At 44.8% G+C, this 16654-nt stretch overlaps 1 protein-coding gene, 1 long non-coding RNA gene and 1 pseudogene across 2 annotated transcripts in view; all 3 read left to right on the top strand.

Moving 5' to 3' along the window:
* Nucleotides 1–16654, top strand: part of LOC147034822 (uncharacterized) — a 497607-nt gene that overhangs the window by 136554 nt on the left and 344399 nt on the right. The window lies entirely within an intron of this gene.
* Nucleotides 1–16654, top strand: part of LOC147034824 (uncharacterized) — a 41671-nt gene that overhangs the window by 11994 nt on the left and 13023 nt on the right. The gene's annotated exons all lie outside the window — the stretch shown is intronic.
* LOC147034825 (uncharacterized) lies at nucleotides 8874–10638 on the top strand (annotated as a pseudogene).

Genomic DNA, 16654 nt, shown 5'->3' on the forward strand with positions numbered 1-16654 from the left:
TTGTCTTTCAGTATTGGGATGTGGGGGGGGGGGGGGAGCATATATGTATGTGCACAGCATAGTGGAATTTTGAACCCCTTCTTTTCTTCCCCTTTCGACACATTCTCCTTATTTCCCTTCTTACTCTTTTATCTCTTCCCAACCTCGTTTAACTCTTTTCCCTTTATCCTCGAACAACATACTATTCTGTTTCTCCCCAACAGTACCTGTATAAAGTCTACACTCCCTTTCAAAATGTTCACCTTTTGTTGCCTTGCAACCTGGAATTTAAATTGCATTAAATCAGACTTTTTTCCACCTTTTATTTACACATCGTAACCCACAACTTCCAACTGAAAAACAAATTATACAAACTTCAGAAAATTAATTAAAAATACAAAACTAGAATATCTTCGTTGGATAAGTGTCCACCCCCCCCCCCCGAGTTAATGTTTGGTGGAAGCACCTTTAACAGCAATTACAGCTGTGAGTCTGATGGGATAGGTCTCTACCAACTTTGCACACCTTGATTGGGAAATATTTGCCCATTCTTCTGTACAAAACTGTTCAAGTTCAGTTAAGTTACGTGGGGAGTGTCGATTGACAGCAATCTTCAAGTTATGCCACAGATTTTCATTTGGAGTTCGGTCAGGGCTCTGACTGAGCCATTCAAGGACATTTATCTTTTTGTTCCTCAGAAACTCCAGTGTAGCTTTGGCTGTGTGCTTTGGGTCATTGTTATGCTGAAAGGTGAAATTCCGTCCAATTTCAGGTTTTTTTTTGTCGGCTTTTTCTGTATTTGCTCCATCAATTTCCCCTTCTATTCTAACAAGTGCCCCAGTCCCTGCTGATGAGAAACATCCCCATTAACATGATGCTGTCACCACCATGCTTCACAGTAGGGATGGTGTTCTTTGGGTGATGTGCTTTGTTGGGTTTGCACCAAATGTAACATTTGGCATTTCGGCCAAAAAGTTCCATCTAGATTTCATCAGACCAAAAAACTTTTTTTGCCACATGGCCTTAGAATCTCCGGAGTGGTTTTTTGCACACCACAAATAGGACTCAAGGTCGGCTTTTTTTGAGTCACCACTCTACCGTACAGGCCAGACTTGTGGAGTGTTTGGGATATTGTTATCACATGCACATGGTGAGTAGTCTTTGCCATAAAGGCCTGTAGTGCTTTCAAAGCTACCATTGGCCTCTCAGTGGCCTCTCCGATCAGTCTCCTCCTTGATTGGTCATCGAGTTTGGATGGACGGCCTGATCTAGGCAGGGTCTTGGTGATACCATACACATTCCACTTCTTAATGACTGTCTTGACTGTGCTCCAAGGGATTTTCAAGGCCTTTGAAATATTTTTTATACCCATCCCCTGATCTGTGCCTTTTCACAACTTAATCCCAGGGGTCTTTTGAAAGCTCCTTGGTGCTCATGGTTGAGTCTTTGCTGTGAAAGCACTCCCAGCAGAGGAAACCAACAGGAACAGCTGATTATATTCTGCAATAATCAGAATCACTATATTTACCACAGGTGGTAGCCAATTAACTTGGTGTGTGATTTTGAAGGTGATTGGTTACACCTGAGCCAATTTACAATTGCTATTATAAGGGGGGGTGGACACTTATCCAATCAAGATATTCTAATTTTGTATTTTTAATTAATTTTCTGAAATTTGTACAATTTATTTTTCATTTGGAAGTTGTGGGTTACGATGTGTAAATTTAGGTGGGGAGAAAGTCTGATTCAATGCAATTAAATTCCAGGTTATAAGGCAACAAAAGGTGAAAAAAAAAATCTGAAATCTGAAAGAAAGTGTAGACTTTCTTTAGGTGCTGTACGTCATGAAGGTGATGACATTCGAGAGATTCGCGTTTACTTCATCATCCGAAGCAGTGTGCTTAGAAATTGACCACTCTCTGCTCGCATGCATGAAGATGCAGGCTTTTAGTTGAGTCCAGGCTGGCAAGATAGCCTAGATGTAGCTGCACACCTCTAAGCTGCCTCGCCTGGGTTCATCCCGGTGTTTCACAGGCAGGGTGATTCATCAATGTATGTGCTGTCCCTCGAATGGACTTAAAACAGGCGTCTTATGTGCCAGTATTCGTTGTTGGACGTTAATGATCCCATGGTGTCCTTTGTGAAGAGTAGGCGAGCTATCACCCGGCATCATGTCCAAATTCCAAATTCCTGCCCAAAGCAACAGAGGGCAATGCATCAGCAGCACATCTGCACCCTCAGCCAATGATGCTGCCGCGCAGCCTTGTGCTGCATACAAATGAATAATTAGTTGGTGGATGCTAAAGATACCAAGGCAGCCTTCTCGCAAAGAGTAGGCGAGTTATCCAAGGTACCCCCCCCCAAAAAAAACCATTACAAATTGCCACTCTAATCTACAAGGGGCAATGCATCAGCCGAACAGCCATGCTCCGAGCATTGAAGAATTCAATAGATGCATCAGACCATGTCAGAGAGTTAACCCAGACGAGACATTTAATGGCAAACAGAATACCAACTCGGCGAAGTATATTTCACCACCCTCCAATACCCTCTTCCCACCCCCACTGCATACCTCTCACCCCTCACTTCCCCATGCAAAACTATCTTCCTAATTTTATGTTTTTACCCCGTTCCATCATCAAATTATATTTCCACTGTATCAAATTGTGAACGGTATGTATCGAGCAAAGATCGTTTTAAAGATTGATCTCTGTTTAAAACTGGCTGCTGATGAGAGACTTGATTGCATTATTGTGCAAAATTAGCTCTTCCTCTGCCATTCCATGTGCTTTTCCCATGGTTCGGCCTTTGGAGCTCTCACGGGTTTCAGGTGTACTTTTTGTCTTGCGAACTCTGTGACGGACCTTGTCCCCCACCACCAGCAATTCACCATCCTAATTGTACCCTGGCTATTTTTAAAGACCGACTTGGAGCCATTCACAAAATGTGTTCTTGAATTGTATTTGAAATGAAGTACAATTCCGCCCAAAACAAAACATGCTTAGAATTGGACAATGAATAAGATGTACGTTTCTTTCAGAAGTAAATGTTATACTTCAGAATTTTTTCAATGTAATACCTACCTATTGATTTCCTATTGTAGAAAAGAGACACGTCATGCAAGTTCTGTGATGCAATTTTCTACCCACGCTTCATGGAAAAAAAAATTTTCATGCACTAATGCATCACACCTCACCTTTGTAATTGTAAATGTTTTATCGCTAGGTATTAATTAAAGAATATAATTACACTCTTTAAATTGTAAGCCAAACACTGGGGCAACAGAGAGGACAAGAGGGGTGGTGGGGTGTGGTGTAGGACAACATACTGCAATGCCATTGGGTTATGGTCCTAATTAGGACTCGGACGTGGTCAGGCTGGAGTTGAACTCCGCAAAATTAGATTTGAGAGTGGAAGGGAATTTGGTGTGCATGCTCGTGGCACAAGTGGTTAACGTTACTAAAATTGATTTCCGTGACCAGAAGTGTGTCAAATATTTGACACACATACTCTCCCCAAAATAATTTATCATGCTGAAGGCATATCTGTACCCCAAGAAACCACATCAAATAAGGAAAATACATGGTTCAATTAATAAAGATGTTGTGAGAGATCTAAGCATCAAGGCAAGGTCAAAAAGCAAACTTACACATGGAAAGAAGAACCTGATTAGTGATGCTCTTTTGAGCTTATCTTGAATTAGAATTCCAGAGAAGGTATCGTCGCCGTACACCATCCATTTCCTATTTTAACTTCTCCGGCCAAACCGCTGTGCCAATTTGGCTGAAAATTGGCAGCAAGGTTCCACTCTTGACTGATAATTGGGATTGCATAGCTCGTTATGGTCACGTGACTTTAAGTAGGTCAAAATGGCGGACATGAAATTCCTTCAAAATTCTTCTCCCGATCCACCAGTCAGAATGCTACCAAATTTGAGTTACAACATCAGGCCATGGTGGGGATGTTAAGTGGTGGAGGTCATGCCGATTACATGAATAGAATTGTGTCAAAATTGCGATTGCGTAAATTCCTTCAAAAATCTTCTTCTCCACACCCATTAGTCAGAAGGCTACCAAATTTGGGATACAACATTAGGACAGGGCCCAGATAAGCTACAGGTCCAGTGGTCCTACTTTTCCTTCTTTTTTTAGCTTGTCTGGAATTGGAATTCCTGAGGTGTTGTCATCATGCACTCTCTGTCCATCCGTCCATCTGTCTCCTATTTCGACTTCTCTTGCTAAACCGCAGGGCCGATCCAGCTGAAATTTGGTAGCAAGTTTCTGCTCCAGACTGATAATGGGGATTGCAAAGCACTTTCCAGTCATGTGACTTTACATAGGTCAAAATGACGGTCACGCAAATTCCTCCAAAAATCTTCTCCAGTCCCACCAGTCAGAATGCTACCAAATTTGGGCTATCATCAAATTTGTTCCTTTGTCTGGTAAGTGTGGTAAATTGTGGAGGTCATGCCGATTACATGAATGGAATTGTGTCAAAATTGCGATTGCGTAAATTCCTTCAAAAATCTTCTTCTCCCCACCCATTAGTCAGAATGCTACCAAATTTGGTTTACAAAATTAAGCTAGGGCCCAGATAAGCTACAGGTCCAGTGGTCATAATTTTAGCTCCTCTGGAACATAGTTCCAACAAGTTTATGGGATGGTATGTCGTCCGTCCGTCAGTCAGTCATTCCCCACAATTGTTGGAAAATTATTCTTTGAAACTACACAAACGATTTTGATGAAACTTGACCACAACCTTCATCATCAGGTATGTACCAAAGTTTGTTCATGGCATTACAAAAATAAAAAAAATTGGGCCCTTTAGGGGATCTGCAGGGGGTTTCCCCCCAAAATAGGTCTTTGCTCTCTTCTCATAAACTACACACACAATTTCAATGAAACTTGACCAGAACCTTCATCACCAATGATGTTTGGTATCGAGATTCTGATGGTGCACTCCCAGCCAAAAACACGCTGAAACTTCAGGAAGGCAGATTTGACCGCTTTCCCCAAAACAGCTGAATCCAAGATTGAGGATATACCACCTGCCCCATTAAAATACACATGATTTGTACACCTCTTTCTCTTTGCTGCCACCCATACCACACCATGCAGCTTCCACAAGACCAACACACCTTGCTAGACAGTGGAGAATGAAAGGCTCTGAAAGAAGTACAACAAAACTGGGAACCCAGACGTCACACAGGCACAAATTGAGGCTCTTGACGCTGAACATCTGAAGTGCTGGAAGAAGTTGGTGGAGTCAATAGAATTCACCCACAGCAGCCGCAAGGCATGGGCATTGCTGAAGAAACTGGGTGCTGCAGAAAGCACTAATGCTGCCATCTCAAGAGTTTCCCTTGATTCCAATTGCATATCACCTCCTCCAGACCTCAAAGGCACCGACCTCCAAATCACAAAGGCAGGAGGGAAAAGGGATTACTTCCAAAACCTCCACCAAAGCCCACTGAGCAGCCATCTCTCAGCCTCATATAAACAAAAAAACACTGATGGCACACAATCAGCAACCAAAAATGGCAAAGTCATAGGGGCCAATGGAATTTTCCCTGAATTCTTTCAAAACCCTGGAGAAAAGTGTCATATCTGGTTGGTAGCCCTACTTACTGCTGTTGATGAAACAGGGCAAATTCCTCCAGCCTGGAAGACGGCTAATGTTATTGCCATCTTTAAAACTGGTAAGCCAGCAGACTTGCCGTGTAACTACCACTCTATAGCCCTGCTATCGGTGATGAGAAAGCTGATGGAGAGAGCCCTACTATTCTGTTTAACCCCCACCCTGGAGGCCTTCTTGATGAGCAGGGGGGGGCATTTGGTCCGGTCACAGTACCTGTGATCAGGATCTTGCCCTCTCCACCATCATCGAGGCTAGCATCCAGAAAAAAAACACAAGAGATGGCAACTGCCTTGCTGGATCTGTCATCAGCCTGTGACAGTGTGGCACCTTGGGCTCATTCTCAACATCTCAAAAGTCTTCCGTTGTCAGAAGACAATCAGACTCATGTAGGTATTCCTTGGGGAGCAAAAGATCTGCATTAGCCTCAATGGCAAAACCAGCCATGTTCGAACACTAAACAATGGCCTCCCTCAAGGATCTGTTACAGCCCCCACTCTCTTTAACCTCTGTTAGCAACCTGCCATGAATACCTCCTTCAAACTCACCTATGCTGATGAAATTGCATTCCTAGCGTAGGACACCAACCTAAAATCTGTGGGGAACCAACTCACCCGAGACCTGGGCAGAATGGAGGAGTACTTGTTCAAATCAAAGCCCCATCCAAACTCCAACAAAACTGCCATCTGCACCCACTGTCTTGATAATCGCACAGCAAATACAGAGGTAGATGTGACATTTTGTAGTGTGAAAGTTGAAAATGTGCACAATCCCAAATACCTAGGGGTTTACATTTGACTGGTCCTTGACGTACAAAGAACACCTACAAAGATGCAAGAAGGAGGTCAGGGTAAACTTAAACCTTATCCGGAAACTGACTGGAACATTGTGGGGAGCCGGCACTAACACCGTATGCATGGCAGCTCTCGCCCTCATATACTCGACGGCAGAGTGTTGTGTATCAGTCTGGCTGGTGTGTGCCCATACGAAGGCCATCGACGTGCAGTGAAATGCCACAATGAGAACATTGTCTGGAACCCTCAAATCAACAAAGTCTAAGTGGCTTCCTATCCTCTGCAACATTGCTCTGCCAGCGATCTGAAGGGATGTGTAGTCATCCCCATACTTCAGCTGCATTTTGCTTCCTGAAATTCAAGCACAGCACCTTCTCATTGAACATCCACGCTGTCACCTTAAGTCCTGAAAACCACCATGTAATCGTGCCGAGCTGCTTACTGGAGCCCATCAAAGTGAATCCGACTTGTGGAGGGCCAGCTGGGAGGCTGCCTCAGCTCCAAATAAACATATTGTACATTATACAACCATTGCTTCACCCAGTTTCACTTTTCCATATTGGCAATGGACAGCCCTCAACAGGCTCTGCACTGGACAGGGCCATTGTGGTAGATACCTCCACTGATGGAGAATTCGTCTGGATGCATTCTGTGACTGCGGAGCAGTCCAGACGATGGAGCACATCACATCACACTGTTCCTTGCAGCAGCTGTTGGGAGGACATTTATCCCTCCACCAACTCACCCCTGACGCAGTCACATGGCTGCAGAACCGAGAGATTAAACTTTAGCGCACCCCATATTGGCCATACCCAAGGACAAAAACCCATGATGTACCAAAGTTTGTTCATGGCATTTAATTAAAAAAATATCGTGGTCTGAGTGGGTCTACAGAGAGAGTTTACGGGGTGGGGAGGGGGAGGTTGTTCTCCAAAAGACGTATTTGCTTTCTTCTCAGAAACTACGCACACAATAGGCCAGGGAATCTTTGAAAATATATCGCCAAACCCACCACAAATTGCAATAGAAACCATTCAAGTGTTTTTTTCACTCCAAGTATGCTATAGAATTACATACTAAAAGTCACCGAAAATCCAAGTTGGGGAACAGGTTTATTTTTCAAGATGGGTGCCAAAATGGCCACCAAAACTGATAATTTTAGAATCAGCCCTATATCAGCAAGTAATAGTGCTAGAAATATATGTGAAACACGTAGGTACATGTTATTGGACACAATAAACCAATTTCTGGCATTTTTAAACTTGTCACAGACTTCACATTCAAAATGGCCACCAAAATGGCGCCAAAACTAGCATCTATCTATAATTCCAGCAATCTCTGTGTGTGTGTGTGTGTGTCTATCTGTCTGTCTGTCTGCGACCGCCATTTCTCGACAACCGCCAGTCCGATCTGATTGAAACTTGCCAGGAATATTGCCGGGGCCCCGCAGATGTGCCTTTTCGAGGTTTGATATCAATCGGACGAGCGGTTCCCAAGTTATGGCCATTTTATTGCTTTTTCAGTGGTGAAAAGGTGTATATATGGCAGCTGAAGGTGTCGTTCCACCTTCTCACCTTATCATGCCAATTTTTCCCCAAATTATTAATAACTGGATGATCACAGGTCCGATTGGGTTGAAACTTGCCAGGAATATTGCCAGGGACCCGCGGATGTGCCTTTTCGAGGTTTGATATCAATCGGACGAGCGGTTCCCAAGTTACGGCTATTTATCTGTCGACCAATGACAAGACACGGTGCTATGACGTCACGAATGACGTCACAATTAATGTTTATTTATTTATTCATTATTTTTTTGCACGATCGGCGGTCCGATCTGATTGAAACTTGCCAGGAATATTGCCGGGGCCCCGCGGATGTGCTTTTCCAGGTTTGATATTAATTGGACGAGCGGTTCCCAAGTTACGGCCATTTATCTGTCGACCAATGACAGGACACGGTGCTATGACGTCACGAATGACATCACAATTAATATTTATTTATTAATATATTTTTTATTATTATTTATTTTGCATGATTAAAACTTGCCAGGAATATTGCTGGGGACCCGCGGATGTGCCTTTTCAGAGAGAGAGAGAGAGAGAGAGAGAGAGAGAGAGAGAGAGAGAGAGAGAGAGAGAGAGAGAGAGAGAGAGAGAGAGAGAGAGAGAGAGAGAGAGAGAGAGAGAGAGAGAGAGAGAGAGAGAGAGAGAGAGAGAGAGAGAGAGAGAGAGAGAGAGAGAGAGAGAGAGAGAGAGAGAGAGAGAGAGAGAGAGAGAGAGAGAGAGAGAGAGAGAGAGAGAGAGAGAGAGAGAGAGAGAGAGAGAGAGAGAGAGAGAGAGAGAGAGAGAGAGAGAGAGAGAGAGAGAGAGAGAGAGAGAGAGAGAGAGAGAGAGAGAGAGAGAGAGAGAGAGAGAGAGAGAGAGAGAGAGAGAGAGAGAGAGAGAGAGAGAGAGAGAGAGAGAGAGAGAGAGAGAGAGAGAGAGAGAGAGACTTCACCTACAGGCCCGCCCCTATGGGCCCGTATTTATAAATAGCCAAATATAAGCAATTACTTGGGATTCATACAGTATATAAATAAAACATCTTGAAATTTCCTTGGTTCAGACATTTCAGAAATTAATGAAATTCTAAGATATGTTGGATACATTGTATTATTGTTGTCATCGTGCTAAAGTGTTTCTTTCTTCTCATATTACAGTGTAATTAGCTGATCATGGACAAGTGTGTTTTCTGTGAGGAACCTCGATCCAATGGAGAGCCAACTTCCACATTACGCATCAAAGAATGTGAAGGCATTGCCAAGGCTAATGAGTTGCGGAACAGAAATATTAGTACTGTGCCCAGCCAAGTTCTGCAGGTCAAGTGTAGGGAAGAGTTCTGTTCCCCGGAGTGCATAGTCAATGACAACAAAAAACGAGGACATGACTCCACAGCTCCCAGTAGTTCACCATGTGCACTTCGATCCACAAGTATGGCATTCAATTACAAAGAAAACTGCATATTTTGTGGTGTTTGCGATGCAAAAAAAACCCCACAAACCAACACATAAACTTATCTCAGTCAGAACAATGGATTTCCAGAAGACCATAATGCAGGTCTGCAAAGAACGCAATGATTTGTGGTCAGACACTGTCAGAGGTGGAATTGAGTATGCGCAGGATGCGGTATACCACAACCTCTGCGGCACAAACTTTAGAACAGGAAGAGAAATACGAAATGAGTTCGTTGCAGAATAAATGATCCCTCCCAAACGGCCTAAGCAGGGCAGACCCTCCAACTCAGTATGAGCAAATGCTTTCATTAAGGTAGCCGAGTATCTGGAGGCCAATGGCGATGAACAAACAACTATACAAGATCTAATACATAAAATGGATGAATTTATGGATGGCACTGACAGTGAATCATATGGATTTACTTACATGAAAGATCAACTTCAAAAACACTTTGGTGCCAACATAACCATCACCGAGATCAATGGAAAACTAAATGTGGTTACATTCCGCCAAAAGCATCCGCTATCCTCCACAAATTCTCGAGTCAACCCAAGAAAAGCAACAACACTGCAGAGAAAATGAGACTCATTGAGACTGCTGCCAAACTGATTAAATGTGATGTCAAATCAGTGGAAGAGACAAAAGAGGTATACCAAGATTCAAGTACAATGACATCTACTGACGAGGCAATGTCATTCTTACCTGAATCATCGAAACTTCTGCTTCAGAAACTCGCAGTTGGGAAGGATGGCGATAAGAAAATAGCATCGTTGGGCCAAGCTATTATGCAATGCATTTGACCAAGAGTTCTAACTGCTCCCTTACAGATAGGTTTAGGCATACAAATGCACCACCATTTTAGGTCTAAATTTCTCATCGACTCTCTCTATACACACGGTTTCTGTAGTTCATGTAAGGAAGTGCAGAAATTTGAGCGCAGTGCAGCAGTCACCCAAGGAACAGACATACCAAACAACACTGAAGGCCAATTCATTCAGTATGTGGCCGACAATGGAGACGATAACATTAGGACAATTGATGGCCTGAACACTTTCCACGGCATGGGCATAATTGCCACTGTAACTCCAAGGACACAGACCACAAGTAGAGTACTACGCAAATCTGTTACATTGGAAGATGTTGCAGCAGTGGGTCGCATCAACATACGTCACATAACATCTCCTTGGGGTGGATTAGCCTCACTGAGGTATGGATTACTGGAAGACAAGAATGAGTAGGATAGAACTTCCAACTTCGACCTCCTGTGGGAGATCTCCCTAACAGTACGCTTTCCACGTCCAGCATGGTCCGGAATGATGCCGGCAGTGCAGAAGGGCCCACACCTGGGGCAGTCATCTGTTCTCTTTTTACCCTTGATAGACATGAACCCTGGTGATATGTCCTGTATATATTCCATGTTGGTGTTTGTGTGTGACCATGCCAAACGCTACAATGCAACCCCAATTTTCACTTTCGATCAGCCACTGTGGTGGAAAGCTATGACAATCATAAAGAGCGAGCCAGAAGACAGTGACTCGCATGCAATTGAACTACGACTGGGTGGTTTTCATATGCTCATGAGCTTCCTGGGGTATATCGGGCACATCATGACAGGATCAGGACTTCAACGCTTACTTGAACTTGTGTATGCTAAAAACACAGTCACACACATGATGTCTTAAGGCATATGACAGGGCCTTTCGGGGACACTTTCTGGTGGATGCAGCTCTGAACACTATGCCGGCGGCAAAGAGATTTGGTACTCTAGTACCTTGTACACACAACATTCAAGAGAATGATGATGATGCTCGTGAACCAGTAAACAACATTGATGATGAAGCAAACATGGAACAGAGAAATTATATGCCAATGGGTGACTTCTGGTTCCGGTTTTGGAGCGGCGAGAGGTCTCCTTCGGGGCTCCCTGCTGACGTTCTCAAAGTTAAGTTTCCGGTTGTTATTTGTCCCGTTTTAACTGTTTAATTTTCTCACCTGCATGTTACTGTGTGTTCCTAGTTCGGTTTTGTTTCAAAAATCGTGCTATTTTGTGAGTATTTTTGTCAACATTCTTACCTGGTGTGTGAGGCCTAGGCCTAGGCTTGAGGCCTACCGGTTCCACTCGGTGTTCGATCGTTTTTTTTTTTGTTTTTTTTTCTCCCCATTACCTTCAATTTTCATCCTCCCCACTTTCCAAACATCCCCCATTCTCCCAACTAATCTCTTTCTTATCTCAAAAAAAAAAATAATAATAAAAAATATATATACCCAACAACAACAACAACACACTCACCTTCTCCCGATTCTGCTTCTTCTTCTTCCTCTTAACTTCCTCCTCGTCTTCTTCCTCGATTTTTTTCTACACTTCCATGACCTAATCTGTTGAACTCTCTCATACATTAATATTAACAACAAAAACGATCTTATAATGCTTCATCTTCCTCTCTCACACATGTGGTACTCTTTACTGTTTCACAATGCACTACTCTTCTGCTATTTTAACAGACTGCTCTCATTTCGACCTCTCCTTCATTCCTTGCCTAAAAAATCCAACTATTACAGCACTTCTTCTCTCCATTCTCTGAATTCGCCTTCATTGCATCCATCAAGAATTGTGTTAAATCGCATCTCTGACCTAAAACTTTTGAAAACCACAGTTTGCCATGGATGTTCGCTTTCCATCAACCATTCTTTTTTTCCAATTTCAATGCCAACTCACCCCCTCACCCCTCACTCTCTCTCTCAAAGCAACCATCCCACTCTTCTCCCTCCAAGCCTCCCTCTCACCTCTCTCAAAAATTCCCCCCTCACCTTTCTCCCATCTTCATCCCCCTCACACTTCCTTCCCTAAGTTGCACCCCCTCTCATCCACCAACCTTCCTCCCTCCACTGCCCTCTCACCTCCATCTCTTCACTCCACCTCCTCAAATCCTCAACTGCCTTCTTCCTTGTCTCTTGTCCTCCCTCTCCTCCAGCACCTCAGAGCCTTTTCTCCTCCTCATTCGGCCCCTCCCCTCGCTATTCTGCAATACCCCACACTCTTTCAGCAACCCTCCTTACCTCCCCCCCTCATCCCTTGTCCTACCCTCCCCCTCACCTCCACCTCCTGCACCCAAAGCCTCCTCCCCTACCTCTTCATAAAAAGTGTGGACCTCAAATATCCGGGGCCTTCGTTCAAACCTTTCAGATCTTTTCATACAGGTTGCCACTGACAAACCAGACATTATCTGCCCAACAGAAACTTTCCTCTCCCAAGACGTGTCTGACTCCCAAGTATCTCTCACTGGTTACTCCCTCTTATGGTATGACAGACCTGAGCCTCGTCCTGGTGGAGGTGTTGCTCTCTTCATCAAAGACTCTATTCCTCACTCTCCATGCACTGCTCTCACTCCCCCACACCCCCAGGAATACCTCTGGCTTCGGCTTCCCCTCCATTCCCACCTCATGTTTATATGTGTACTATACCGTCCACCGAACAGTGATGACTCCATCTACACCTCACTATCCGAAAACATGGACCATCTTCTATCTTCTCATCCAAACTCTCTCTTCCTCTTATGTGGTGACTTCAATTGTCATCACGCCAGTTGGCTAGGTGTGGGTACCTCTCTCACCTGCCATGGCACCTCAGCAAAAGCTTTCTGCGACTCATTGGGACTGACTCAATCGGTCAACTTCCCGACCCGGATCTCAACCAATGGTACTCCATCTCTTCTGGATCTGATTTTGACAAATTTCCCTGACAATATCTGCTGCTCTTCCTTCGCTCCAATTGGTTCTTCTGACCACGTCCTTGTTAAAGTGGACATCTCTCTGGCTGTTATCAGAGAACCACCTCACCGCCGTCGAGTCTGGCATTTCACTCAAGCCGACTGGCAGGGTCTCCGAGCAGCCATCAAACTTACAGACTGGTCTCCTATCACTACTTTCTCAAACATCAACTCATCCTGGGAATTCTTTCAAAGAAACTTGCTCTCCCTCATGCACAGATTTATCCCCTCTCATGTTCAGTTGTCTTACCCTTCGTCCCGCCCTTGGTTTACTGAAGCTTGTGGCGAGGCAGTTGTCCTGAAACAACTTGCCTTTGCCTCATGGAAAGCAAACCCAACTGAAGGCAATCTCAGTTCTTTCCACAAAGCTCGGAACAAGTGTGTATCTACCCTCAGGACAGCCAGAAAACAACATCTTTCTCATCTCAAGTCTGAACTCTCAAACCTCTCTCCCTCCTCAAAATCCTGGTGGCGTTTAATTAAATCTGTTTCTGGTGTATGTTCCCCCTCCATCCCCTCCCTTACCTCAAATGGCCGCACTGCTGATACCACACGTGATAAAGCTGAATGTCTAAACTCGGTGTTTGCAGCTAAATCTTGTGTCCTAAACCCATCACTATCTCTACCCACTTTACCCAGTCGCACCCAACTGTCCCTGGACTCTGTATCCTTTTCTCCTGACAAGGTGGAGAGCTTGCTTTCAAACCTCGAGTCAGATTCTGCAACCGGTCCAGACGGCATCAGCCCACGTGTCCTCAAAGCCTGCTCTTCAGCTCTTGCTCACCCTCTCTCTGTTCTATTCACCCTCTCTCTGTTCTATTCACCCTCTCATTTGCCCAAGGTCATCTGCCATCTGCTTGGAAATCTGCTAACATCACTGCCCTGCATAAAAAAGGTGCAAAAACAGATCCCTGTAACTACAGACCAATCAGCCTTCTCCCAATCATCAGCAAGGTTATGGAATCCATCATCGCTTCAGACATGAAATCCTTCCTCTTCTCCAAGGGCTTGATTTCGAATCATCAATTTGGTTTGAGACAAGGTCACTCTACCCTGGATATGCTGCTTCTGCTCTCCCATCAATGGATGGAGGTCCTCAATGCCAGACAGGAAATCCGAGCCGTATCCCTGGACATATCACGTGCTTTTAACACAGTCTGGCACCCTGCCATACTCACCAAACTCTCTTCCCATGGTATTCAAGGCCATCTCCACTCATGGCTCGCAGACTTCCTCTCCTGTCGCAGTCAACGTGTGGCCCTAAATGGAGTTCTTTCATCCCCTCTTCCTGTGCAAGCTGTAGTTCCTCAAGGTAGCGTTCTGGGCCCTGTTCTTTTTCTGGTTTTCATCAATGATCTCTCGGACTCTCTGGAAAATCCTCTATTTCTCTTTGCCGACGACTCCACCCTCTGCTGTACCATCTGTCATCCCTCAGACCGGCAAGCAGCAGCTTCTTCGCTCACTGCAGATCTGGATAAAATCACAAACTGATCCAACACGTGGAACATGTCTTTCAATCCAGACAAATCTCACACTCTCACTATGTCTCTTTGAAAGGACCATTTAGAAACCCCCCCATCCACTTTCTCAACAATCCTCTGGAAGAAGTCTTTTCTTTCAAGCTTCTGGGTCTCACTATCTGCCATGACCTTTCCTGGGAAAGTCACATTTCCAACCTCGCCTCAAAAGCAAGTCGCCGACTGGGAATCCTCCGTCATGCAAAGTCCTTCCTCAGCCCTCTTGAGCTCCTGACCACTTACAAAGCTTTTGTCCGTAGCCTGATGGAGTACTGCTCTCCCCTCTGGGCTGGTGCTCCTGCCTCCCACCTTTCTCGGCTTCACGCTGTCGAAACCAGGGCATTTAAGAGCATCGGCATCTCCCGCAATGAAGCTGAGTCTTTGGGCCTCTCACTCAATCACCGCAGGTTGGTCAGTGGTCTTTCTGTCTTCTACCGACTCCTCTCCAGCCTTGCCTCCCCTGCTCTCTCTGCGATTTGTCCCCACCACATTTCCACAGGGCGCTCAAGGTCCGCCAACAACCCCCTTCTGGTAAAACTACCAAAATCACGAATCACTGCTCATCTTCACTCTTTCATTCCTCTTTTTTCCCACCTTTGGAATAAACTTCCTCACTCTATTCTTTCCCATTCTTCCCTCCAGGCTTTCAAAACAGCTGTTCACCACCACCTCTTATCTTCCCCCATCCAAATCCTCGATCTTTTCTACCCCCGATCATCCACCCAAGCCCACTTCCTTCAATTCCCCTGCTTTCCTTCCTGAAAGTCCCTGTAATGTCCATCTTCTCTTCGCCATGTTCCCCGTCCCATCCCCATCCCTCTCCCTTCCACAGTTCACCTAATGTGTCTGTTCCCCACTGTTTTGTCCCTTCCACTCCTGCCCCTCTTGTCTCATGCCTCCTTGCTGCGAGTTGTGTGTTAGCTCTCATACGAGCCTCGACCAAGGTATACAAAAAAAAAAAAATAGGTAGTGAACAAATGAGTGCCAAAGATGGAGAACAAATGAATGACACAGATGGCGAAAGACTGGGTGACATAGATGGCAAACGAATGGGTGACACAAATGGCAAACAAATGGTTGACACAGAGGGTGAACAAATGGGTGATGCAGATGGAAAACCAATGGATGACACAGAGGGCGAACAGGCAACTGACAGGCTTCCCCTGAATGGTGACGCGATTGACCTGCACAAAGTATAGGCTATGTATGATACCTTGATAATAGGAGAAGTGGCTGAGGAGAGTGCCTTCTCAACAGATGTCTTAAAGAAGATAAATTCTGCAATGAAGGAAAAAAAAAAGACCCCATGAAAGAACTCCGAACAGCGCAACTTTGGCTGCAGTACATGGACATGATTGATATTGTTCGGAAATTCATCAAATCGGAATGTACTGGAGACTGAAATTTGCACTTGCAGGTCTTTCATGGTATGATACCTTACCTAGCAGCTGCTGGTCACAATTTATACACAAAATCAATCTACGTGTATCTCCAGCGACTCGCTCAGTTACCAGTACAACATCCTGAAGTTCAACAACACTTTGAGAATGGACTCCATGTAGTGCGACGTACAGACCGTTACTGGGCTGGGTTGTCAACTGACCTGGTAATTGAGCAGGTTCTCATGAGAAGCCTGAAGACTACGGGAGGACTTACTAGAGGGAGAGGGATGGAGGAATCACAGAGACTCACATGGGTACTGTCGAACCCTATCTGTGTAGAGGTGAACAATGCCTTGCAAGAGTACACGTCGGTGCGCTACTCCACCAGCGACCAACATAAAGACTTAACTACAGCATGTACAGAGAGGGACACAAGTGAGACACACAAGATCATGGCATTCCTGTCATCAAAAAGCCCATTTGATGATGATTCGAGCTTACACAGCATCGACAATGGAGTTACTGCAGGTGACTCGGTCAATGTTGACAATGTCGTCAATGTTGGAAAGAAGATTTTGGATGGAATGG

The sequence above is a fragment of the Eptatretus burgeri genome, chromosome 1, assembly GCF_056783735.1.
Source record: "Eptatretus burgeri isolate ZD-2024b chromosome 1, Ebu_testis_v1, whole genome shotgun sequence".
Classification (NCBI taxonomy): Eukaryota; Metazoa; Chordata; class Myxini; order Myxiniformes; family Myxinidae; genus Eptatretus; species Eptatretus burgeri.